The sequence below is a fragment of the Dipodomys merriami genome, unplaced genomic scaffold (assembly GCF_024711535.1).
Source record: "Dipodomys merriami isolate MVZ:Mamm:240054 unplaced genomic scaffold, mDipMer1.0.p SCAF_54, whole genome shotgun sequence".
Taxonomy (NCBI): domain Eukaryota; kingdom Metazoa; phylum Chordata; class Mammalia; order Rodentia; family Heteromyidae; genus Dipodomys; species Dipodomys merriami.
The window spans coordinates 3,529,407-3,553,966 of record NW_027206113.1 but is presented as its reverse complement, the minus strand read 5'-3'; positions in this window follow the sequence as shown (position 1 = coordinate 3,553,966).

The following is a 24,560-nucleotide window of genomic DNA, read 5'->3' as shown; positions in this document are numbered from 1 at the left end:
TGAGGGTGAGGTTTAGGATTAGGGTTAGGATTAGGGTTAGGCTGAGGGTAATGTGGAGAGTGAGGGTGAGGGCTCATGTTAGGATGAGGTTTAGGTTTCGGGTTCTGGTTCGGGTTATTATTAGGGTAAGAATGAGGTTTAGACTGAGGGTTATGGTTAGGTATAGTGTGAGGGTTAGGGTTAGGGTTAGGGTTAGGTTTAGTGTGAAGGTTAGGGTTAGGTTTAGGGTTATGATAAGGGTTAGGCTGAGGGTTAGAGTTAGGGTTAGTGGGAGGATTAGGGTAAGTGTTAGGGTGAGGGTAAAGGTTAGGGTGAGGGTTAGGTTGAGGGTGAGGCTTAAGTTTAAATTGAGGAATGGGGTGAAAATTAGGTTTATTGTTAGGTTTAGGGTGAGTGTTAGGGTGTGGGTAACTGTTAGGGTGAGGGTTAGGTTGAGGATGAGTGTAAGGGTTCGGGTGAGGGTAAGGGTAAGGGTCAGGGTTAGGGTGAGAGTGAGGGATAGGGTGAGGTTTTGGGTTAAGTTTAAGGATAGAGTGAGGATTTGGGTTAGGGTTAGCTTTAGGGTTAGTGTTAGGCTGAGGGCTATGGTTAGGTTAAGGGTGAGGGTTAGGTTTAGGGTGTTTGTTAGGGTTAGGGTTAGGGTGTCGGTAAGTGTTAGGGTGAGGTTTTGGGTTAGGGATAGGGTGAGGGTTAGTGTTAGGGTGAGTGCTAGGGTGAGGGTGAGGGTTAGGGTGAGGGTAATGGTGAGGGTGAATTTTTTGTTAGGTAAGGGTTAGGGCTAGGTTTAGGGTGAGTATTAGGTTGAGGGTGTGGTTTAGGGTTAGGGGTAGCTTTAGGCTTAGGTTGAGGTTGAGGGTGAGGGTGAGGGTTAGGGAATGGTTTAGGATTGGGGTAAGTGTTAGCATGAGGGTTAGGGTAATGTTTAGTGTGAGGGTTAGGGTGAGCGTGAGTGTTGAGGTCAGAGTTAGGGTTTGGGTTACGGTTAGGGATAGGGTTAGGGTTAGGGTGAGGGTGAGGGTTAGGGTGAGGGTTAGGTTTAGGTTTAGGGTGAGGGTTAGAGTGAGCATTAGGGTTAGGGTTAGTGTGCGGGTTAGGGTGAGGGTAAGGGTTAGGGTGAGGTTTAGGGTGAGGGTTAGTGTGTGTGAGAGTTAGGCATTAGAGTTAGGGTGAGGGAGATGGTTAGTGTGAGGGTTAGGGATAGGGTGAGGATTTGGGTTAGTGTGAGGGTTAGTGTGAGGGTGAGGTGTAGGGTTAGCGTTAGGGATAGGTTGAGCGTTAGGGTGAGGGTTAGGTTTAGGGTGAGGGTTAGGATTAGGTTTAGGGTGAGGGTTAGGGTTAGGGTGATGTTTATGGTGAGGGTGAGTTTTAGGTTGAGGGTGAGTGTGAGAGTGAGGATTAGGTTTAGGGATAGGGTTAGAGTTAGGGTGATGTTTATGGTGAGGGTGAGTTTTAGGTTGAGGGTGAGTGTGAGAGTGAGGATTAGGTTTAGGGATAGGGTTAGAGTTAGGTTGAGGGTGAGGGTGAGGGTGAGGGTTAGGTTTAGGATTAGAGTTAGGGTTAGGGTTAGTGTGAGTGTTAGAATGATTATGAGGGTTCGGGTGATGGTGTGGTTTAGGGTGTTGGCGAGGGTTAGGGTGAGGGTGAGGTTATGGTTTAGAGTTAGTGTTAGGGTTATGGTGACAGTAAGGTTTCGGTTGATGGTTAGGGTGAGTGTTAGTGTGAGGGTGAGAGATAGGGTTAGCATTAGAGTTAGGATGATGGTGATGGCTAGGATAAGTGTTAGGGTGAGGGTTAGGGTGAGGGTGAGTGATAGGGTGAGTGTTAGGGGGATGGATAGGGTTAGGGTTAGTGTGAGGGTAAGGGTTACTGTGAGAGTTAGGGTGAGGGTGAGGGTTAGAGTGACGGTTTGGGTTAAGGTTAAGGATAGGGTGAGGATTAGGGTTATGGTTAGGTTTTGGGTCAGGGTTAGGCCGAGGGTTAGGGTTAAGGTTAGAGTGAGTGTTAGGTTTAGTGTGGAGGTTAGGGTTAGGGTTAGGGTGAAGGTAAGGGTTAGGTTGAGGGTTAGGGTGAGTGTGAGGTTTAGGGTTATCATTAGGTTTAGGTTTAGTGTTAGGATGAGTGTTAGGGTTAGGATTAGGTTTAAGGTTAGGGTGAGGTTAAGGTTAGGGGTATGGTTAGGGTTAGGTTGAGGGTTAGTGTTAGTGTGAGGGCTAGGGTGATGGTGAGTTTTAGGGTGAGGGTGAGGTTTTTGGTTAGGTAAGGTTTAGGGTCAGGTTCAGGGTGAGAATTAGGCTGAGGGTGTGTTTTAGGGTTAGGGTTAGGGTCAGGGTGAGGGTGAGGGTGAGTGTTATGATGAAGGTATGGTTAGGATGAGGGTGTGGGTGAGTGTGAGGTTGAGGGTTAAGCTTAGTGTGAGGGTAAGGGTTACGGTGATGGTTAGGGTTAGGCTTAGGGTGAGGGTTAGGTTTAGGGTGATGTTTAGAGCGAGAGTGAGAGTTACGGTGAGGGTGAGTGTTCTGGTGAGAGTTAGGGTTAGGGTTAGGGACAGGGATAGGGTTAGTGTGAGGGTAAGTGTTAGGGTGAGGTTTAGGGTGAGGGTTAGGGTGAGCATTAGGTTTAGGGTTAGGGTTAGTCTGGGGGATAGGGTGAGAATAAGGGTTAGGGTGAGATTTAGGGTGAGGGTTAGGGTTAGGATGAATGTAACGTTTAGGGTGAGGGTTAGGGTGAGGGTGAGACTTAGGGTTAGCATTAGACTTAGGTTGAGGGTGAGGGTTAGGGTTAGGGTTAGGGATTGGGTGAGGATTAGGGTTAGTGTGAGGTTTAGGTTTAGGGTTAGTGTTTGGGTTAGTGTAAGGAAAAGGGTTAGCTTCAGGTTTAGGTTGAGGGTGAGGTGTAGCGTTAGCGTTAGGGATAGTGTGAGCGTTAGGGTGAGGGTGAAGTTTAGGGTGAGTGTTAGGGTTAGGTTTAGCATGAAGGTTAGGGTTAGGGTGATGTTTATGGTGAAGGTGAGTGTTAGGCATAAGGTGAGGTTGAGGGTTAGGTTTAGGATTAGGGTTAGGGTTAGGTTTAGTGTGAGTGTTAGTGTGAGGATGAGCGTTCGGGTGATGGTGACGGTTAGGGTGTGGGCGAGGGTTAGGTTTAGGGTGAGGATTAGGGTTAGGGTTAGGTTGAGAGTTAGGGTGAGGTGTAGGAATAGGGTTAGGGTGAGGGTTAGGGTGAGGGTGAGGGTTAGGGTTAGTGTTAGGTATAGGGTGACTGTTAGGGTGAAGTTTAGGTTTAGGGTTAGGGTGAGGGTTAGGGTGAGGGTAAGGGATAGGGTTAACGTTAGGGATAGGGTTAGGATTAGGGTTAGGGTGAGGGCTAGGGTGAGGTTGAGGGTTAGGGTGAGAGTGAGGGTGCGTTTTTCAGTTAGGTAAGGGTTAGGGTTATTTTTAGGGTGAGAATTATGTTGAGATTGAGGGTTAGTGTGAGTGTTAGGGTGAGGGGGAGGGTTAGGGTTGGGATTTGGGTGAGGGTTAGCGTTAGGGTTATGTTTATGGTGAGGTTTAGGGTTAGGGTGAGGGTTAGTGTTCGGGTGAGGGTGAGGGTTAGGGTGTGGGTGAGGGTTAGGTTTAGGTTGAGTTTTAGGGTGACAGTGAGGTTTAGGGAGAGGGTGAGGGTTATGTTTAGTTTTAGGGTGAGGGTTAGGGTTATGCTGAGGGTTAGTGTGAGTAGTAGGCTGAGTGGTAGTTTTAGCGTTAGGGTCAGTGTTAGGGTTAAGTTTAGTTTGAGGGTAAGGTTTAGGGTGAGGGTTAGGTTGAGTGTGAGGGCTTCGTTTAGGTAAGGTTTAGGGTGAGGGTTAGGGTGAGGATTAGGGGAGGGTGAGGGTTAGGTTCAGGTTTAAGTTTAGGGTGAGTTTTAGGGTTAGGCTTAGTGTGAGGGTTTGCGTTAGGGTGATGTATACTATGAGGTTGAGAGATCCTGTTAGGGTTAGATTTAGGGAAAGGGTTAGGGTTAGTGTAAGGGTTAGGTTGAGGGTTAGGTTGAGGGTTAGGTTTAGGGTTATGGTGAGGGTTAGTGTTAGTGTGAGGGTAAGGTTTAGGGTTAGAGGTAGGGTTAGTGTGAGGTTAAAGGTTAGGGTGAGGGTTAGGTTGAGGGTGAGGTTTAGGGTTATCGTTAGGGTTAGGGTGAGGGTTAGGATTAGGCTTAGGGTTAGGGTGAAGTTTAGGGTTAGGGTGATATTTAGGGTGAGGGTGAGGGTTAGGTTGAGGGTGAGGGAGAGGGTTAGGTTGAGTGTTAGGGTTCGGTTTAGGTTTAGGGTTAGGTTTGGGGTTAGGCTGACGTTGAGGGTTTGGATGAGGGTGATGGTTAGGGCTAGGTTTAGGGGTGAACGTTATGGATAGGTTTAGGGTGAGGGTTAGGGTTAGTGTGAGGGTTAGGGTGAGGGTGAGGTTGAGGGTCAAGGTTAGGGTGAGGGTGAGGAAGAGTGTGAGGGTTTGCCTTAGGATTAGTGTTAGGGTGAGTTTTAGGATTAGGGTTAGGGTTATTGTTAGGATTAGGGTTAGGATGAAGGCTAGGGTGAACGTGAGGGTTAGGGTTAGGTTTGGGGTGAAGTTTTGGGTTAGGGTGATGATTAGTTTGAGTGTGAGAGTTAGGTTGAGGGTGAGGGTGAGGGTGAGGGTTAGGATTATTGTGAGTGTTAGTGTGAGGGTTAGGGTGAAGGTTAGGGTCAGAGGTAGGCTTAGGGTGAGGGTGAGGGTAAGGGTTAGGGTTAGAGTGAGGGGTAGGCTTACAGTGAGGTTTAGGTTGAGTGTTAGGATGAGGGTTAGGGTTAGGGAGGGGGTGAGGGTGAGGGTTAGTGATAAAATTAAGGTTAGGGTTCGGGTTAGGGTGAGGGTGAGGGTGAGGGTTAGGGTTAGGGTAAGTGTGAGTGCTAGGTTTAGGGTGTGGGTTAGGGTTAGGGTAAGGGTTAGTGTGAGGGGTAGGGTTAGGTTTAGTGTGAGTGTTAGGGTTAGGGTGAGGGTTAGCGTTAGCGTTAGGTTGAGTATTAGGGTTAGGGTGATGTTTATTGTTTGGGTGAGGGTTAGGGTTAGGGTGATTGTTCGGGTGATGATGAGGGTTAGGATGAGGGTGAGGTTTATGGTTAGAGTTAGCATTAGGGTGAGGGGTATGGTGAGTGTGAGGGTTAGGATTAGGTTTAGGGTTAGATTTAGCTTTAGGGAGAGGGTAATGCTTAGGGTGAGGGTGATGGTGAGAGTGACGGTTAGGGTTTGGGTGATGGTTATGGTCAGTATATGGGTTAGGTTGAGGGTTACGGTTAGGGTTAGGGTGAGGGTAAGGTTTAGGGTTAGGGTGAGGTTGAGGGTGATGTTTATGGTAAAGGTGAGGGTGAGTGTAAGAGTTAGCGTGAGGGTTAGGGTGAGGGTGAGTGTGAGGGTTAGGGTTATTGTTAGGGTTTGGATTTGGGTGAGGGTGAAGGAGAGTGGTAGGGTTAGGGTGAGGGTTAGGGTTAGGGTGAGGGTTACGGTTATGGATAGGGTTAGGGTTAGGTTTAGTTTGAGGTTGAGAGTAAGTGTTAGGGTGAGCTTTAGGATGAGGGTGAGGGTTAATGTTAGTGTTAGGTTTAGGATTTGGATGAGGGTTAGGGTTAGTGTTAGGGTTAGGATTAGGGTGACTGTGAGGGTTAGGATTATGGTTAGGGTAAGTGTGAGGGTAAGGGTTAGGGTGAAGATTTGTTTGATGGTGAGGGTTAGGGTTAGGCTTATGGTTAGGGTTACCTTTACGCTGAGGGGGAGCGGGAGGGGGAGGTAGAGGGTAAAGGTTAGCGTTAGGGTTAGGGTGAGGGCTCGGGTGAGGGGGAGGGTTAGTGAGAGGGTGAGTGTGAGGGTTTCATTTACCTTAGGGTTACGGTTAGGGTGAAGATTAGGTTGAGGATGAGGTTTAAACTGAGTTTAGGGTTAGGGTGAGGGATAGGGTTAGGCTTAGGGTGATGGTTAGGGTTAGGGTGATGTTTAGGGTGAGGGTGAGCGTTCGTTAAGGGTGAGGTGAGTGTCAGGGTGAGGGTTAGTGTTAGGATTAGGTTTAGGGTGAGGTTGGTTGTGAGGGTTAGGATTAGCCATAGAGTTAGGGTTAGAGTTAGGCTGAGGGTAAGGGTCAGGGTGAGGGTGAAGTTTAGGGTTAAGGTTAGGTTTAGGGTTAGGGTGTGTGTTATGGTTAGTGTGAGGATTATGATTATTGTTAGGGTTAGCGTTAGGGTGAGGGTAAGAGTTAGGTTGAGGTCAAGGGTGAGGGTGATGGTGAGGGCTAGGGATAGGTTTAGGCTGAGAGCTAGGGTGAGGGAGAGTGTTAGTGTGATAGTAGGGTGAGGGTTTCTTTTAGGTAAGGGTTAGGGTTATGGTGAGGATTCGCGTGAAGTTGAGGGTTAGGTTGAGGGTTACGGTTAGGGAGAGGGTTAGGTTTAGGTTTAGGGTAAGGTTTAGGGTTTGGGTGGTGTTTAGGGTGAGGGTGAGTGTTAGGGTGAGGGTTCAGGTGAGGGAGAGGGTTAGGGTGTGGGTGAGAATTAGGGTTAGTCTGAGGGTTAGTGTTAGGGTTAGGGTTAGAATGAGGGTGAGGGTTATTGTGAGGGTGAGGGTGAGGGTGAGGCTTTTGCTTAGGTAAGAGTTATTGTTAGGGTTAGGATTAGGGTGAGGTTGATGGTTAAGCTGAGGTTAGGTTTAGGGTGAGGGTTAGGATTACGGTTAGGGTGAGGGATAGGGTTAGGGTGATGTTTAGGGTGAGGTTGATGGTTAGGGTGAGGGTGAGGGTGAAGGTTATGGTTAGGTTTAATTTTAGGGTGAGGGTTAGGATTAGAAACAGGGTTAGCGTTAGTATTGTGATGAGGGTGAGGGTCAGGGTGAGGGTGAAGATTATGGTTAGGGTTAGGGTTAGGGTAAAGGTTATGGTTAGTGTGAGGGTTATGGTCAGTATTAGGTTTAGGGTTAGGGTGAGGATAAGGGTTAGGGTGAGGGTGATTGTTAGGATTAGGGTTAGGGTGACGGTGAGGGTTAGGGTGAGCGTGAGGGTTAGGTTTAGGGTTAAGGTTAGGGTGAGGGTTAGGGTTAGGGTATGGGTTAGGGTGAGAGTTAGGGTGAGTTGTCGGGATAGGGTTAGGGTGTGGTTTAGGTTTAGGGTGAGGGTTAGGGTTAGGCTTAGGTTTAGGGTTAGGCTTAGGCTGAGGGTGAGGGTGAGATTGAAGGTGAGGGTTAGGGTTAGGGTGAGTGTTAGTGTTAGTGTGAGGGTTAGTGTTTTGGTGATGGTGAGGGTGAGGGTGAGGGTTAGAATGAGGGTGAGTGTGATGTTTAGGTTTAGGATTAGGGTTAGGTTGAGTTTTAAGTTTAGGTTTAGGGTTAGGTTTAGGCTTATTGTTAGCGTTAGTCTTAGGGTGAGGGTGAGGGTGTGGGTTAGGTTTAGTGTTAGGGTTAGGAATAGGGTGAGGGTGGGGTTGAGCGTTAGGGTTAAGATTGGGGTTAGTGTTAGGGTAAGGCTGAGGTGGAAGGGGAGGTTGAGGGTGAGGGTTAGGGTTAGGGTGAGGGCTACGGTGAGGGTGAGGGTTAGGGTGAAGTTGAGGGTGAGAGTTTCGTTAGGTAAGGGTTAGGGTTAGAGTGAGGATTAGGTTGAGGTTGATGGGTAAGCTGAGGTTAGGTTTAGGGTGAGGGTTAGGATTACGGTTAGGGTGATTGTTACGATTAGGATGATGTTTAGGGTAAGGGTGATGGTTAGGGTGAGGGTGACGGTTAGGGTTAGGGTTATTATTAGGGTGAGGGTGAGGGTGAGGGTTAGGATTAGAAATAGGGTTAGCATTAGTGTTGGGCTGAGGGTGAGGGTCAGGGTGAGGGTGAACGTTATGGTTAGGGTTAGGATTAGGTTAAGGGTTAAGGCTAGTGTGAGGGTCATGGTCAGTGTTAGGGTTAGGGTTAGGGTGAGAGTGAGTGTGAGGATTAGGATTAGGAATAGGGTTAGATTTAGGCTGAGGGTGAGGGGCAGGGTGAGGGTGAAGTTTAGGTTTAGTGTTAGGGTGAGAATAAGTGTTAGGATGAGGGTTAGGGTGGGGGTTAGTTTTAGGGTTAGGGTTAGGGTGACGGTTAAGGTTTGGGTGATGTGTAGGGTGAAGGTTAAGTTGAGGCTGAGGGTTCGGTTTAGGCTGAGAGTGAGGGTTAGGGTGTGGGTGAGGATTAGGTTTAGGTTGAGGGTTAATGACAGGTTTAGGGTTAGTGTGAGGTTTAGGTTTAAGGGGAGGGTTATGGTTAGGGTTAGGTTTAGAGTGAGGGTTAGGGAGAAGGGTAGGGGTAGGATTTGGGTGAGGTTTAGGGTGAGTGTGAGATTTGGGGTGAGGGTGAGGGTGAGGGTTAGGGTTAGGGTTAGGTTTAGGGTGAGTTAGATGGTGAGGGTGAGTGTTAGGGTTAGGAGTGGGTTACTGTGAGGGTAAGAGTGAGGGTTGTGGTTAGGTTGAGGGTTAGTTTTAGGGTGAGGGTTAGGGTTAGTGTTAGGGTGAGAGTTAGGGTTAGGGTGAGGTTTATTAAGAGAGTGAGGGATATGGTGAGTGTGAGTGTTCGGGTGAGGGTTACGTTTAGGGTTAGGGTGAGTGTTAGCGTTAGGGTTTGTGTTAGGGTGAGATATGGTCGGGATAGTTTTAGGGTGAGGTTTAGGTTTACTGTGAGGGCAAGGGTTAGGGTTAGGGTTAGGGTTAGTGTGAGGATAAGGGTTAGGGTGAAGGTTAGGGTGAGGGTGAGAGTTAGGGTTAGCATTAGGGTTAGGGTGAGTGTTAGTTTTAGGGTGAGGGTTAGGGTTAGGGTTAGGGTGAGGATTAGGTTTACGGTGATGTTTAGGGTGAGGTTGAGGGTTAATGTGAGTGTGAGTGTGAGTGTATGGATTAGGGTGAGGGTGTGGGTGAGGGTGAGGTTGAGCGTGAGGGTTAGGGTTAGGGTTAGTGTGAGGGTAAGTGATAGTGTGAGGGTTAGTGTGATGGTGAGGGTCAGGTGAGGGTGAGGGTTAGAATGAGGGTGAGGGTTAGGATTAGGATTACGTTTAGAGTGACTTTTAGGGTTAGGGTTAGGGTGAGTGTGAGGGTGAGGGTTAGCTTTAGGATTATGGTTAGGGTTAGGGTGAGGGTGGGGTTGAGTGTTAGGGTTATGATTAGGGTTAGGGTTAGGGTATGGCTGAGGGTTAAGGGGAGGTAGAGGGTTAAGTTTAGGGTTAGGTTTGGGGTTAGGGTGAAGTTTAGGGTGAGGTTGAGGTTTAGGGAGAGGGTGAGGGTTAGGTTGAGGGTGAGGGTGAGGTTGAGCGTGAGGGATAGAGTTAGGATGAGGGTGATGGTGAGGGTTAGGTTTAGGATGAGGGTGAGGGTGAGAGTTAGGGTTATGTTTTGGGTTAGGGTGAGGGTTAGGGTGAGGGTTAGGTTTAGGGTTAGGCTTAGGGTGATGGTTAGGCTGTAGGTAAGGTTTAGGGTGAGGGTTAGGATGAGGGTGAGGTTTATGGTTAGGGTTAGGGTAAGGGTTAGGTTGAGGGTTAGGTTGAGGGTGAGGGTTAGGTTTAGCATGAGGGTTAGTGTGAGGGTGAGGGTTAGGGTGATTGTTAGGGTTAACTTTAGGTATAGGGTGAGGATTAGGGTTAGGGTTAGGTTTAGGGTGTGGTTTAGGCTGAGGGGTAGGTTTAGGGTTAGGTTGAGTGTTAGGTTTAGTGTGAGGGTTAAGGTTAGGGTGAGGGTAAGGGTTAGAGTGAGGTTAAGGGTGAGTATGAGCTTTAGCTTTAGCATTAGGTTTACCGTTAGGGTTAGGATGAGGGTTAGTTTTAGGGTGAAGGTGAAGGTGAGGGTGAGGGTGAGGGTTAGTGTTAGGGTTAGTGTGACGGTTACTGTTAGGGTGAGGGTTAGGGTTAGGGTAAGGGTTTGAGTTAGGCTTATGTTGAAGGTCAGGGTGAGGGTTAGGTTTAGGTTGAGGGTTAAGGTTAGGGTGAGGGTTAGTGTTAGGGTTAGGGTGAGATTTAGGGTTAGGGTGATGTTTATTGTGAGGGTGAGTGTTCAGTTGAGGGTGAGCATTAGGGTGAGGGTGAGGGTTAGGATGTGGTTGATGGTTAGGTTTAGATTGAGTGATAGGGTGACGTTGAGTGTTATGGTGAGGGTTAGGGTTAGGTTTAGATTTAGAGTAAGGGTGAACGTTAGGGTTAGGTTTAGGTTTAGTGTGATTGTTAGGGTGAGGTGTCGGGATAGTGTTAGGGTTAATGCTAGGGTTAGGGTTAGGTTAGGGTTAGTATGAGGATAAGGTTTAGGGTGAGGGTTAGGGTGAGGGTAAGGTTTAGGGTTAGCGTTAGGGTTAGAGTAAGGGTTAGGGTGAGTGTTAGTGTTAGTGTGAGTGTTAGGGTTAGGGTTATGGTTAGGGTTAGGTTTAGGCTGAGGGGGAGGGGGAGGGCGAGGTGGAGGGTAAGGGTTAGGTTTAGGGTTAGGGTGAGAGCTAGGGTGAGTGTGAGGGTTAGTGTGAGGGTGGAGGTGAGGTTTTCATTTACCTTAGGGTTAGGGTTATGGTGAAATTTAGGTTGAGGTTGAGGGTTAAGCTGAGGTTAGGGTTAGGGTGAGGGTTAGGGTTAGGCTTACCGTGAGGGTTAGTGTTAGGGTGATGTTTAGGGTGAGGGTGAGCGTTCGGTGAGGGTGAGGGTGAGGGTGAGGGTGAGGGTGTGGGTGAGGTTTAGTGTTAGGGTTAGGTTTAGGGTGAGGGTATGTATGAGGGTTAGGATTAGGAATAGGGTTAGCGTTAGTGTTAGGCTGAGGGTATGGGTTAGGGTTAGGTTATGGGTGAGGGAGAGGGTTAGGGTTAGGGATAGGTTTAGCCTGAGGGCTAGGGTGAGGAGAGGGTTAGTGTGAGGTTTAGGGTGAGGGATTCTTTTAGGTAAGGGTTAGGGTTATGGTGAGGAATAGCGTGAGGTTGAGGGTTAGGTTGAAGGTTACTGTTAGGGTGTGGGTTAGGGTTAGGTTTAGGGTAAGGGTTAGGGTTTGGGTGATGTTTAGGGTGAGGGTGAGTGATAGGGTGAGGATGAGTGTTCGGGGAAGTGTGAGTGTTCGGGTGAGCGAGAGGGTTTTGGTGTGGGTGAGGATTAGGGTTAGGTTGAGGGTTAGTGTTAGGGTTAGTGTTAGTGGGAGGGTGAGGGTTAGGGATAGGGTTAGAATTAGTTTGAGGGTTAGTGTTAGGGTCAGGGTTAGGGTAAGGGTGCAGGTTATTGTTAGGGTGAGGGTGAGGGTTAGGGTTAGGGTTAGTTTGAGGGTGAGGGTTAGCTTTAAGATTAGGGTTAGGTTTAGGGTTAGGTTGAGTGTTACGGTGAGGGTGAGGGTGAGGGTGAGGGTTAGGGTTAGTGTGAGAATTAGGGTTAGGGTTAGGCTTAGGGTTATGGTGAAGGTAAGGGTTAGGGTGATGTATAGTCTGAGGATGAGGATTAGGGTTAGTGTTAGGGTTAGGGTGAGGGTTAGGGTGAGGCTTAGGCTTACATGTAGTTTTAGGTTGAGGTTGAGGTATAGGGTGAGGGTTATCGCTATGGTAAGGCTTAGGGATAGGGTTAGATTGAGGGTGAGGGTGAGTGTTAGGTTTAGTGTTAGGGTGAGTGTGAGGGTGAGGGTTAGGTGTAGAGTAAGTATTAGGGTTAGGATGAGGGTGAGGGTGACAGTAAGTGTGTGGGTTAGGGTTAGGTTGAGGGTTAGGTTTAGGGTTAGGGTTAGGGGGAGGTTTAGGGTGTGGGTAACTTTTAGGGTAAGGGTTAGGGTTAGGGTAAGGGTTAGGGTTAGGGTGAGGGCTAGGGTGAGGTGGAGGGGTAGGGTTAGCATTAGGATTAGGGTGAGTGTGAGGTTTGGGGTTAGGGTTAAGATTAGGGATAGGGTGAGGATTAGGGTTAGGGTTAAGTTTAGGGTGGATAGGATGAGGGGTAGGGTTAGGATTAGGGTGAGGGTTAGGTTTAGTGTGAGGTTTAGGGTTAGGGTTAGGGTGAGGGATAGGTTTAGTCTGAGGGTTAGGGTTAGGGTGAGGGTAAGGTTTCGGGTGAGGGTTAAGCTGAGGGTGAGATTTAGGGTTAGCATTATGTTTAGGGTTAGGGTTACGATGAGGGTTATGGTTAGGGTGAGGGTGAGGTCGAGGGTGAGGAAGAGTGTTAGTTTTAGGTAGAGTGTTTGGGTTAGTGCTAGGGTGAGTGTTAGTTTTAGGGTGAGTGTTAGGGTTTGGGTAAGGTTTAGGGTGAGTTTAGGGTTAGGGTTGGGTTAGGTTGAGTTTCAGGGTGAAGGTTAGGGTTAGGTTGAGGCTTAGGTTTAGGGTGAGGGTTAGGGTTAGTGTTAGGGTGATAGTTAGGGTTAGGTTGATGTTTATTGTGAGGGTGAGTGTTAGGGTAAGGGTTAGGGTTAGGGGGAGGGTGAGGGTTAGGGATAGGGTTAGAATTAGGTTGAGGGTTAGGGTTAGGGCAAGAATTAGGGTTATGGTTAGGGTTAGGGTTATGGTAAAGTTAAGGGTTAGGGTGATGTATAGTGTGACAATAAGGATAAGGGTTAGTGTTAGGGTTAGGGTGAGGGTTAGGGTGTGGCTTAGGCTTTCCTTTAGTTTTAGGGTGAGGTTGAGGTATAGGGTGAAGGTTAGCGCTATGGTGAGCGTTATGGATAGGGTTAGGGTGAGGGTGAGGGTGAGTGTTAGGTTTAGAGTTAGGGTGAGGGTGAGGGTGAGGGTTAGGAATAGGATAAGTATTATGGTGAGGATGAGGGTGAGGGTGACAGCTAGGGTGTGGGTTAGGGTTAAGGTGAGGGTTATTTTTAGGTTAGGGTTAGGGGGAGGTTTTATGTGTGGGTAACTTTTAGGGTGAGGGTTAGGGTGAGGGTAAGTGTTAGGGTTAGGGTGAGGGAAAGGGTTAGGGTGAGGGTTAGGGTGATGTGGAGGGTTAGGGTTAGCATTAGGGTTAGGGTGAGGGTGAGGGTTGGGGTTAGGGTTAAGATTAGGGATAGTGTGAGGATTAGGGTAAGGGTAAGGTTTAGGGTGAGGGTTAGGCTGAGGGTGAGATTTAGGGTTAGCTTTATGTTTAGGGTTAAGGTTAGGATGAGGGTTAGGTTTAGGGTAAGGGTGAGGTAGAGGGTGAGGAAGAGTGTTAGTTTTAGGTATAGTGTCAGGGTTAGTGGTAGGGTGAGGGTTAGTTTTAGGGTGAGTGTTAGAGTTAGGGTAAGGGTTAGGGTGAGGATTAGGGTTAGGGTTGGGTTAGGGTGAGATTCATGGTGAAGGTTAGGTTAGGTTGAGGCTTAGGGTTAAGGTGAGGGTTAGGGTTAGTGTTAGGGTGAGAGTTAGGGTTAGGGTGATGTTTATTTTGAGGGTGAGGGTTAGGGTAAGGGTGAGTGCTCGTGTGAGAGTGAGGGGTCGGGTGAGAGTGAGGGATAGTTTGTGGTTGAGGCTTAGGTTTAGGGTGAAGGTTAGGGAGACGGTGAGGTTTAGGGTGAGGGTGAGGGTTAGGTTTACGGTTCGGGTTAGGGTGAGGGTTAGGGTTAGGGTTAGTGTTAGGGTTATGGTGACAGGGTGAGGTGTCGGGATAGGGTTAGGGTAAGGGTTAGGGTTAGTTTGAGGGGTAGGGTTAGGGTTATGGTTATTGTGAGGTTAAGGATTCGGGTGAGGATTAGGGTGATGGTGAGGGTTAGGGTTAGTGTTAGTGTTAGGGTTAGGGTGACGGTGAGGTTTAGGGTTAGGGTGATGTTTAATGTGAGGTTTAGTGTTAGTGTGAAGGTGAGGGTGAGGGTGAGGGTTAGTGTGAAGGTGTGGGTGAGGGTGAGGTTGAGGATGAGGGTTACGGTTAGGGTTAGGGTGAGGGTGAGGGTGAAAGTGAAGGTGAGGGTTAGGGTTAGGGTGAGGGTTAGGGTTAGGGTTAGGGTTAGGATGATGTTTAGGCTGAGTGTTAAGATTATGGTTAGTGTGAGGGTTAGGGTTACGTTGCGGGTGAGGGTGAGGTTGAGGTTTAATTTTAGGGTGGGTTTTAGGGTTACTGTTAGAGTTAGAGTTAGGGTTATTTTTAGGGTAATTGTTAGGGTGAGGGTGAGGGTGAGGGTTTCGTTTAGGTAAGGGTTAGGTTTAGGGTGAAAATTAGGGAGAGGGTGAGGGTTAAGCTGAGGTTAGGGTTAGGGTGAGGGTTATGGTTAAGGTTAGGGTGAAGGTTAGGGTTAGGGTGATGTTTAGGGTGAGGTGAGGGTTAGGGTGAGGGTGAGGGTGAGGGTGTGGTTGAGGGTTAGGGTTAGTGTTAGGTTTAGGTTGAATATGTGGGTAAGGGTTAGGATTAGGAATAGGGTTAGGGTTAGGGTTAGTCTGAGCTTGAGGGTCAGGGTGAAGGTGAAGTGTAGGGTTAGGTTTAATTTGAGAGTTACAGAGAGGGGTAGGGTTAGGGTTAGAGTGAGATTTAGGGTGAGTGTGAGGATTAGGGTGAGGGTTAGTGTTAGGGTTAGGGTTAGAGCTAGGGTGAGTTTGAAGGTGAGGGTTAGGTTTAGGATTAGGGTTAAGGTTAGGGTTAGGGTGAGTGTTAAGGTGAGGGTGAGGGTTCTGGTGAGGTTTAGGGTGTGCATGAGGGTTAGGGTTATTGTGAGGATTAGGGTTAGGATTAGGGTTAGGGTTCTGGTGAGCTTAAGGATTAGGGTGTGGTTTAGTGTGAGGATGAGGGTTAGGGTTTCTGTTAGGGATAGGGTGAGTGTTATGTTGAGTGTTAGGGTTAAGAATTCGGTTAGGGTTAGGGTGAGGGTGATTGTGAGTGTTAGGGTTAGGTTTAGGGTTAGAGTTAGGGTGAGGGTGAGAGTGAGTGTTAGGATTAGGGTTAGGATTAGGGTTAGGCTGAGGGTGATGTGGAGGGTGAGAGTGAGGTTTAGGATTAGGATGAGGGTTAGTGTTAGGTTTAGGGTTAGTTTTAGGTTAAAGTTGAGGGTTAGGGTTAGGTTTAGTGTTAGGATAAGGGTTAGGCTGAGGGTTAGAGTTAGGGTTAGTGTGAGGGTTAGGTTTAGGGTTAGGGTAAGTGTTAGGGTGAGGGTAAAGTTTAGGGTGAATATTAGGGTGACAGTGAAGTTTAGGGTTAGGGTGAAGGTTAGGTTTATTGGTCGGCTTAGGGTGAGTGTTAGCCTGTGGGTAAGTGTTAGGGTGAGAGTTAGGTTGAGGGTGAGGGTTAGGGTTCAAGTGAGGGTAAGGATAAGGGTGAAGGTTAGGGTTAGGGTGAGGGATAGGGTGAGGTTTTGGGTTAAGGTTAAGGATAGGATGAGGATTTGGGTTAGGGTTAGGTTTAGGGTGAGGGTTAGGCTGAGGGGTAGGGTTAGGGTTACGGTGAGGCTTAGGTTTAGTGTGAGGGTTAGGGTTAGGGTTATGGTTAGGGTTAGTGTGAGGATAAGAGTTTTTGTGAGGGTTAGGGTGAGCGTGAGGTGTAGGGTTAGCGTTAGTGATACGGTGACGTTAGGGTCAGGGATAGGGTTAGGTTTAGGGTGAGGGTTAGGTTTCGGTTAAGGATGAGGGTTAAGGTTTGGGTGATGTTTATGGTGAGGGTGAGTGTTGGGGTGAGGGTGAGTGTGAGGGTTAGGTTTTCGGTTAGTGTTAGGGTTAGGGTGAGGTATCGGTTGAGGATTAGGGTTAATGTGATGGTTAGTGTTAGTGTTAGGGTGAGGGTTAGTTTGAGGATAAGGGTTAGGGTGAGGGTTAGGGTGAGGGTGAGGTGTAGGTTTAGCGTTAGCGATAGGGTGAGAGTTAGGGTCAGGGTTAGGTTTAGGCTGAGTGTGAAGTTTAGTTTTAGGTTTAGGTTTAGGTTTAGGCTTAGGGTGAGGGTGAGGGTGAGGGTTAAGTTTATGATAAGGGTTAGGGTTAGCATTTGTGTGAGTGTTAGGGTGAGGATGAACGTTCGGGTGATGGTGATGGTTAGGGTGTGGGCGAGGGTTAGGTTTACGGTGAGGATTAGGTTGGGTTAGCCTTAGGGTTATGGTGAGGGTAGGGGTTATTGTGAGGATTAGGGTCAAGGTGAGGTTTAGGGTTACCATTAGGGTTAGGGTTAGGTTTAGGGTGACGGTGTTGGTAAGGGTTAGGGTTAGGTTTAGGTTGAGGGTTAGGGTTAGGGTAAGGGTTAGGATTAGGGTTCTGGTTAGTGTGAGGGTCAGGCTGAGGGTTATGTTTAGGTAGAGGGTTAGGGTTAGGCTCAGGGGTAGGGTTAGGGTGATGTTTATTGTGAGGGTGAAGGTTAGGGTGAGGGTGAGTGTTAGGGTGAGGGTTTGGGTTCGGGTAAGTTTAGGCTTCGGGTGGGTGTGAGGGTTAGGGTGTGGGTGAGGGTTTGGTTTAGGTTGAGTGTTAGGGTGACGATGAGGTTTGGGGTGAGGGTGAGGGTTAGGGTTAGGTTTAGGGTGAGGGTTAGGGTTAGGGTGAGGGTTAGGGTGAGGGGTAGGGTTAGGATTAGGGTGAGGGCTAGGGTGAGGGTGAGGGTTAGGTTGAGGGGTAGGTTTAGGGTGAGGGTTAGTGTTAGGGTTAGGGTTAGGGTTAGGGTTAGTTTGATGTTTAGTATGAGGGTGAGGTTTAGTATTAGGGTTAGCGTTAGGGAACAGGTTAGATTAGGTTTAGGGTTATGGTGAGGGTTAGGTTTAGTGTGAGGATAAGGGTTAGGGTTAGGGTTAGGTTTAGTGTGAGGATGAGTGTTAGGGTGAGGTTTAGGTTGCATGTGAGTGTTACATAGATCGTTGAGGTTAGGGTGAGGGTTAGGGTTAAGGTTACGATTTGGGTTAGGGTGAGGGTTAGGGTTTGGGTGAAGTTTAGTGTGAGGGTGAGGGTTAGGGTGAGGGTGAGTTTGAGGGTTAGGTTGAGGGTGAGGTTGAGGGTGAGGGTTACAGTTAGTATTAGGGTTTGGGTGAGGGTGAGGGTTAGGTTTAGTGTGAGGTTTAGGGTTAGGCTGAGGTTGAGGGTGAGGTTGAGGGTGAGGGTTAAGTTTAGGGTTAGGTTGAGGGTGAGTGTTAGGGTTAGGTTTAGGATTAGGGTTAGGGTTAGGGTTATTCTGAGGTTGAGGGTTTCGGTGAGGGTGAGGGTTAGGGTTAGGTTTAGGAGTGAGGGTTAGTGTTAGGTTTAGGTTGAGGGTTAGGGTTAGTGTGAGTGTTAGGGTGAGGGGTAGGTTTAGGGTGTAAGTTAGGGTGAGGGTGAGGAAGAGGGTGAGGGTTCGCGTTTTGATTAGGGTTAGGGTGAGTTTTATGGTTAGGGTTAGGGTTATTGTTAGGATTAGGGTTAGGATGAGGGCTAGGGTGAAGATGAGGGTTAGGGTTAGGGTAGGATGAGGGTTAGGGTTTTGGGTGAGGGTTAGGGTTAAGTTTAGGGTAAGGGTTAGGGTTAGGGTTAGGGTGATGTTTAGGGTGAGGGTGATGGTTAGGGTGAGGGTGAGGGTGAGGGTGAGGTTGAGGGTGAGGGTTAGGATTAGGAATAGGGTTAGCGTTAGTGTTGGGCTGAGGGTGAGGGTCAGGGTTAGGATTAGGGTTAGCGTTAGGGGTATTGTGAGGGTGAGGGTGAGGTTGAGTGTTAGGGTTAGTGTGAGGGATAGGTTTAGGGTGATGGTTAGGTTTAGGGTGAGGGTTAGGGTTAGGGTGAGGTTTAGGGTGAGGGTTAGGTTGAGGGGTAGGTTTAGGGTGAGGGTGAGGATTAAGGTTAAGTTTAGTGATAGGGTGAGGATTAGGTTTAGGTTTAGGTTGAGGGTGAGGGTTAGGCTGAGGGGTAGGTATAGGGTAGGTTGAGTGCTAGGTTTAGTTTGAGGATTAGGGTTAGGGTTAGGGTGTCCGTAATGGATAAGGAGAGGGTTAGGGTGAGTGTAAGGTTTAGGTTTAGAATTAGGGGTAGGGTTAGTGTTAGGATCAGGGTTAGGGTTAGGTTTAGGGTTAGGGTGAGGGTGATGATGAGGGTTAGGATTAGGGTTAGGGTGAGGGTTAGAGTTAGGGTGATGGCTAGGGTGAGCGTGAGGTTTAGGCTGAGGGTGAGGGTGAGGGTCAGGTTTTCGGTTACATATGGGTTAGGGTTAGGGTTAGGGTGAGGATTGGGTGAGGGTGTGGATTAGTGTTAGGATTAGGGTTCGGGTGAGGGTGAGGGTAAGGGTGAGGGTTAGTGTGAGGGTTACGGTTACACTGAGGATAGGTTTAGGGTGAAGGTTGGGGTTAGTGTCAGGGTGAGGGTTAGGAAAAGGGTGAGGGTTAGGGTGAGGGTGAGGGTTAGGGATAGGTTTAGGGTTAGGGTGTGGTCAAAGGTTAGGTTTATGGTGAAGTTGAGGGTTAGGGTTATGTTTAGTGTTAGGGTGAGGGTTAGGTTTAGGGTTAGGATAAAGGTTAGGCTGAGGGTTAGGTTTAGGGTTAATGTGAGTGTTAGGTATATGGTTAGGGTTTGGGTTAGGTTGACTGTAAAGTTTAGGGTGAGGGTTCGGTTGAGGGTGAGGGTTCGGTTGAGGGTGAGGGTTAGGGTGAGGGTGAGGGTTAGGATGAGTGTTAGGTTTAGGGTTATGGTTAGGCTTAGTACGAGGCTTAAGGTGAGTGGTAGGTTTAGGGTAAGCATTAGGGTGAAGTTTAGGGTGTGGGAAAGTGTTAGGGTGAGCGTTACGGTGAGGATGAGCGTTAGGGTTAGGGTGAGGGTAAGTGTTAGAGTGAGGGTTAGGGATAGGGTTAGGTCAGGGTGAGGCTCAGGGTGAGGGTTAGGGTTTGGTTGAGGCTTAGGTTTAGGGTAAGGGTTAGTGTTAGTGTTAGATTGAGATTTAGGGTTATGGTCATGTTTATTGTGAGGGTGAGGGTTAGGGTAAGGGTGAGTTTTCGGGTTAGTGTGAGGCTTTGGGTGAGGGTCAGGGTTAGGGTGTGGTTGAGGCTTAGGGTTAGGGTGAGGGTTAGGGTAATGGGGAGGGTTAGGGTGAGGGTGAGGGTTCGGTTTACGGTTAGGATTAGGGTGAGGGTTAGGATTAGGGTTAGGGTTAGGTTGAGAGTTAGGTTGAGGTGTTGGGATAGGTTTAGGGTTAGGGTTAGTGTTAGTTTGAGGGTTAGGGTTAGGGTTAGGGTTAGTGTGAGGATAATGGTTATGGTGAGGGTTAGTGTGAGAGTGAGGGTTTGTGTTAGCGTTAGGGTTAGCGTGAGTGTTAGGGTTAAAGTGAGAGTTAGGTTTAGAGTGATGTTTAGGGTGAGGTTGAGGGTTAGTGTGAGGGTGAGGGTGAGGGTTAGGGTGAGGGTGCGAGTGAGGGTGAGGCTGAGGATGAGGGTTAGTTTTAGGGTTTGTGTCAGGGTGAGTGTTAGGGTTAGGATTAGAGTTAGGGTTACGGTTAGGCAGAGGGTGAGGGTGAAAGTGAGGGTGAGGGTTAGGTTTAGTGTGATGGTTAGGGTTAGTGTGAGGGTTAGTTGATGTTGAGGCTCAGGGTGAGAGTAATGATGAGGGTGAGGGTGAGGGTGAGTGTGAGGGTTAGGGTTAGGATTAGGTTTAGGGTGAGTTTTAGGGTTAGGGTTCGGGTTAGAGTTATGGTTATTGTTAGGGTTAGGTTTAGGGTTAGGGTGAGGGTGAGGATGAGGTTTTCCATTAGGTAAGGGTTAGGTTTACGGTGAGGATTAAGGTGAAGGTGAGGGTTAAGCTGAGGTTAGGTTTAGGGTGAGGGTTAGGGTTAGGGTTAGGGTGAGGACTAGGATTAGGGTGATGTTTAGGGTGAGGGTGAAATTTAGGGTGAGGGTGAGGGTTAGGGTGAGGGTGAGGTTTAGGGTTAGCATTAGGTTTACCATTAGGGTTGGGATGAAGGTTAGGGTTAGGGTGAGGGTGAGGGTCAGGGTTATGGTGAGGGTTAGTGTTAGGGTTAGTGTGACGGTTACTGTTATTGTGAGGGTTAGGTTTAGGGTGAGGGTTAGGGTTAGGGTAAGGGTTTGGTTTAGGGTTAGGGTGAGGGTGAGGGTCAGGGTGAGGGTTAGGATTAGTTTGAAGTTTAGGATTAGGGTGATGGTTAAGGATAGGGTTAGGTTGATTGTAAGTGTTAGGATTAGGGTTAGGGTGAGGGTAATGGTTAGGTTTAGGGTTAGGGTTAGGTTTAGTGTTAGGGTGAGTGTGAGCGTTAGAGTCAGGTTTGGGGTTAGGATAAGGGTTAGGCTGAGGATTAGGTTTAAGGTTAGTGTGAGTGTTCGGTTTAGGGTTAGGGTTTTGGTTAGATTGAAGGTAAAGGTTAGGGTGAGGTTTAGGGTGAGTTTGAGGGTTAGGGTTAGGGTGAGTGTTAGGGTCAGGGTTAGGTTTAGGGTTAGGATGAGGTTTAGGATGTGGGTAACTTTTAGGGTGAGGTTTTGGGTGAGGGTGAGGTTTACGGTTAGGGTGACGGTAAGGGTTAGGGTGAGGGTTAGGATGAGGTGGAGGGTTATTAGGGTTAGGGTGAGGGTGAGATTGAAAGTGAAGCTGAGGGTTAGGGTTAGGGTGAGTGTTAGGGTTAGGTTAGGGTTAGGATGAGGTTTAGACTGAGTCTTAAGTTTATGATTAGTGTGAGGGTTAGTTTGAGGGTGTGGGTGAGGGTGAGGTTTAGGGTTAGTTTTAGGGTGAGGATGAGGGTTAAGCTGAGGTTAGGTTTAGGGTGAGGGTTAGGGTTAGGTTTAGTTTTAGGTTGCATGTGATGGTCAGTGTTAGGAAAAGGAATAGGGTTAGGTTCGGGTTAGGCTGAGCTTGAGGGTCAGGGTAAGCGTGAAGGTTAGGGATAGGGTTAGTGTTAGGTTGAGAGTTATGGAGAAAGGTAGGGTTAGGGTTAGGGTGAGGTTTAGGATGAGTGTGAGGATTAAGGTGAGGGTGAGCGTGAGGGTTAGGGTTAGGGTTACGGTTGGAGGTAGGGTGAGTTTGAAGGGGAGGGTTAGGTTTAGGATTAGAGTTAAGGTGAGGGTTAGGGTGAGGGGTAGGTGAGGGTTCAGATTCGGGTTCGGGTTCGGGTTAGGGTGTGCATGAGTTTTAGGGTTATGGTGAGGATTAGGGTTAGGATTAGGGTTAGGGTTCTGGTGAATTTAAGAATTAGGGTGAGGTTTAGTGTGAGGATGTGGGTGAGGGTTAGTGTTAGGGATAGGGTGAGGGTTACGGTGAGTGTTAGGTTTAGGGTTAGGGTTAGGGTGAGGGTGAGGTATAGGGTGAGGCTTAGGGTTAGGGTGAGGGTTAGGGATAAAGTTAGGGTTAGTGTCAGGGTGATGTTGAGTGTTAGGGTTAGGTTTAGTGTTAGATTTAGGGTTAGGGTTAGGATGATTGTTAGTGTTAGTGTTAGGGTTAGGGTTAGGTTTAGGGTGAGGGTTAGATTTGGTTTATGTTCAGGATAAGGTTTAGGCTGAGGGTTAGTGTTAGGGTTAGTGTGAGGTTTTGGTTTAGCGTTAGGGTAAGTGCTAGGGTGAGGGTAAATTTAGGGTGAATATTAGGGTGATGGTGAAGTTTAGGGTTATGTTGAGGGTTAGGTTGAAGGTTAGGTTTATGGTTGGGGTTAGGGTGAGTGTTAGGGTGTGGGTAAGTGTTAGGGTGAGGGTTAGGGTGCGAGTGAGGGTTAGGGTGAGTGTGAGGGATAGGATGAGGGTTTGTGTTAAGGTTAAGGATAGGATGAGGACTTAGCTAAGGATTAGGTTTAGGGTAAGGGTTAGGCTGAGGGTTAGGGTTAAGGTTAGGGTGAGGATTAGTTTTAGTGTGATGGTTAGGGTTAGGGTTAGGGTGACAGTAAGGGTTACAGTGAGGGTTAGTGTGAGTGTGAGGTTTAGGGATAGCATTAGGTTTAGGGTTTGGGTTAGGATAAGTGTTTTGGTTACATTTAGGGTTAGGATTAGGATGAGGGTGAGGTTTAGCGTCAGGGTTAGTTTGAGGTTTAGTGTTAGGTGTGGGCTAGGGTGAGGTTTAGGGTTAGGGTGAGGGTTAGGTTTAGAGTTAGGGTTAAGGTGAGGGTGAGGGTCAGGGTTAGGGTTATGGTTAGGGTGAGGGTTAGGCTGAGGGTTAGGGTTAGGGTTAGTGTGAGGGTTAGGGTTAAGGTTAGGGTTTGGGTTAGGGTGTGGTTTAGGGTTAGTTTTAGGGTTAGGATAAGGGTTAGGCTGAGGGTTAGGGTTAGGGTCAGTGTGTGTGTTAGGTTTAGGGTTAGGGTTTGGATTAGGATGAGGGTAAAATTTAGGGTGAGTGTTAGGGTGAGGGTGAGGGTTAGGGTTATATTTAGGGTTAGGGTGAGTGTTAGGGTGAGGGTTAGATTTAGGGTTAGGCTTAGGCTGAGGGTTAAGGTGTAGGTAAGGGTTAGGGTGAGGGTTAGGGTGAGGTTGAGGGTTATTGTTAGGGTGAGGTTGAGGGTAAGGTTTAGGGTGAGGCTTAGGGTGAGGATGAGGTTTACGTTTAGCATTAGGTTTACAGTTAGGGTTAGGATGAGGGTTAGGTTTAGGGTGAGGGTGAGGGTTAGGGTTAGGGTCAGTGTGAGGGTTAGTGTTAGGATGATGGTTAGGTTTAGGGTGAGGGTTAGGTTTAGGATAAGTGTTAGGGTGAGGGTTAGGGTTAGGGTTAGGGTTAAGGTGAAGGTCAGGGTGAGAGTTAGTGTTAGGTTGAGGGTTAGGGTTAGGGTAAGGGTTAGGGTTAGGGTTAGGATGCGAGTTAGGGTTAGGGTGAACTTTAGTATAAGGTTGAGGGTTAGGGTGAGGGTGAGTGTTCGTGTGTGGGTTAGGGTTCGGGTGAGGGTGAGGGTTTGGGTGTGGTTGAGGGTTAGTGTTAGGGTGAGGGTTAGGGTAACGGTGAGGGTTAGGGTGAGGGTGAGGGTTAAGTCTACAGTTAGGGTTAGGTTGAGGTTTAGGGTAAGGGTTATGGTTAAGGTGAGAGTTAAGGTAAGGTTTCGGGATAGGGTTAGGGTGAGGGTTAGGGTTAGTGTGGGGGTTAGGCTTAGGGTTAAGGTTAGTGTGAGGATAAGGTTTAGGGTGAGGTTTAAGATGAGGGTTAGGTTTAGTGTTAGGGTTACAGTGAGGGTTAGGGTGAGGGTTAACATTAGGGTGAGGTTTAGGGTTAGGTTTAGGGTGAGGGTTAGGTTTAGGGTGATGTTTAGGGTGAGGGTGATGGTTAATGTGAGGGTGAGGGTGAGGTTTAGGGTGAGCGTGGGGCTGAGAGTTAGAATTAGGATTAGTGTTAGGGTTAGGGTTAGGCTGAGGGTGAGTGTCAGCGTGAGGGTGAAGGTTAGGGTTAGGGTTAGGTTTAGGGTTAGAATGAGGGTTACGGTTAGTGTGAGTGTTATGGTTAGGGTTACGATTAGGGATAGGGTGAGGGTAAGGGTTAGTGTGAGGGTTAGGTTGAGGGTTAGGGTTAGGGTTAGGATTAGGGTGCGGGTTAGGGTTAAGTTGATGTTTAGGTTGAGGTTGAGGGGTAGGGAGAGGATGATGGTTCAGTTGAGGGTGAGGGTGTGGGTGAGGATTAGGGTTATGATGAGGGTTAGGGTTAGGTTTAGGTTTCTTGTGAGGGTGAGGGTTAAGGGTAGGGTTATGGTTAGGTTGAGGGTTAGGGTTAGGGAGAGGGGTAGGAATAGGTTTAGGGTGAGTTTTTTGTGTGAGTGTGAGGGTTAGAGTGACAGTGAGGGTGAGGGTTAAGGTTAGGATTAGGGTTAGGGTTATGTTGAGTTTGAGGGTGAGGGTTAGGTTTAGGATTAGGGATAGGGTTAGGGTTAGAAAGAGTGTTAGAGTGAGGGTGAGGTTTCGGGTGCGGTTAAGAGTTAGGGTTTGGGAGTGGGTTAGGTTTAGGGAAACGATTAGGGTTATGGTGAGATTAAAGTTTATGGTGAGGTTTAGTGTGAGGATGAGTGTAAGGTTAGTGTCAGGGTTAGGGTGAGGGTTAGGGTAAGGGTCAGGGTTTGGATTAGGGTTAGGTTGAGGGTGAGGTATAGGGTTAGGGTTAGGGTAAAGGTAAGGGATAGGGATAGGGATAGGGTTAAGGTTAGGGTGAGGGTGAGTATGAAGGTTTGGTTTAATGTTAGGATTAGGGTTAGGCTGAGGGTGATGGGGAGGGTGAGGTTGTGGGTTACGGTTAGGGTGAGGATTAGGGTTAGGGAAGGGTGAGGGTGAAGGTTAGGGTTAGTATTAGGGTTGGGATGAGGGTTAGGCTGAGGGTTAGGTTTAGGGTTAGTGTGACGGTTAGGGTTAGGGTTAGGGTTAGGTTTAGGGTGAGGGTTAGGGTTAGCGTTAGGGTTATGGTGAGGGTTAGGGTTAGGGTGAGGATTAGGATTAGGGTTAGGTTGAGGGTTAGTGTTAGGGAGATGTTTAGGGTGAGGTTGAGAATTAGTGTGAGGGTGAGGGTGAGGGTGAGTTTGAGGTTGAGGGTGAGTGTTAGGGTTAGGTTTAGGATGAGGGTGAGTGTTACGGTTAGGATTAGGGTTAGGGATAGTTGTAGGCTGAGGGTGAGGGTGAGGGTTAGGGTGAGGGTTAGGGTTAGTGTGATGGTGAGGGTCGGGATGAGGGTGGGAGTTAGCATTAGGGTTAGGGTTAGGGTGAGGGTCAGTTTGAGGGTTAGGGTTAGTATTAAGGTTAGGTTTAGTGTAAGGCTGACGGGGAAGGGGAGGTGGAGGTTGAGGATTAGGGTTAAGGTTAGGTTTAGGGTGAGGGCTAG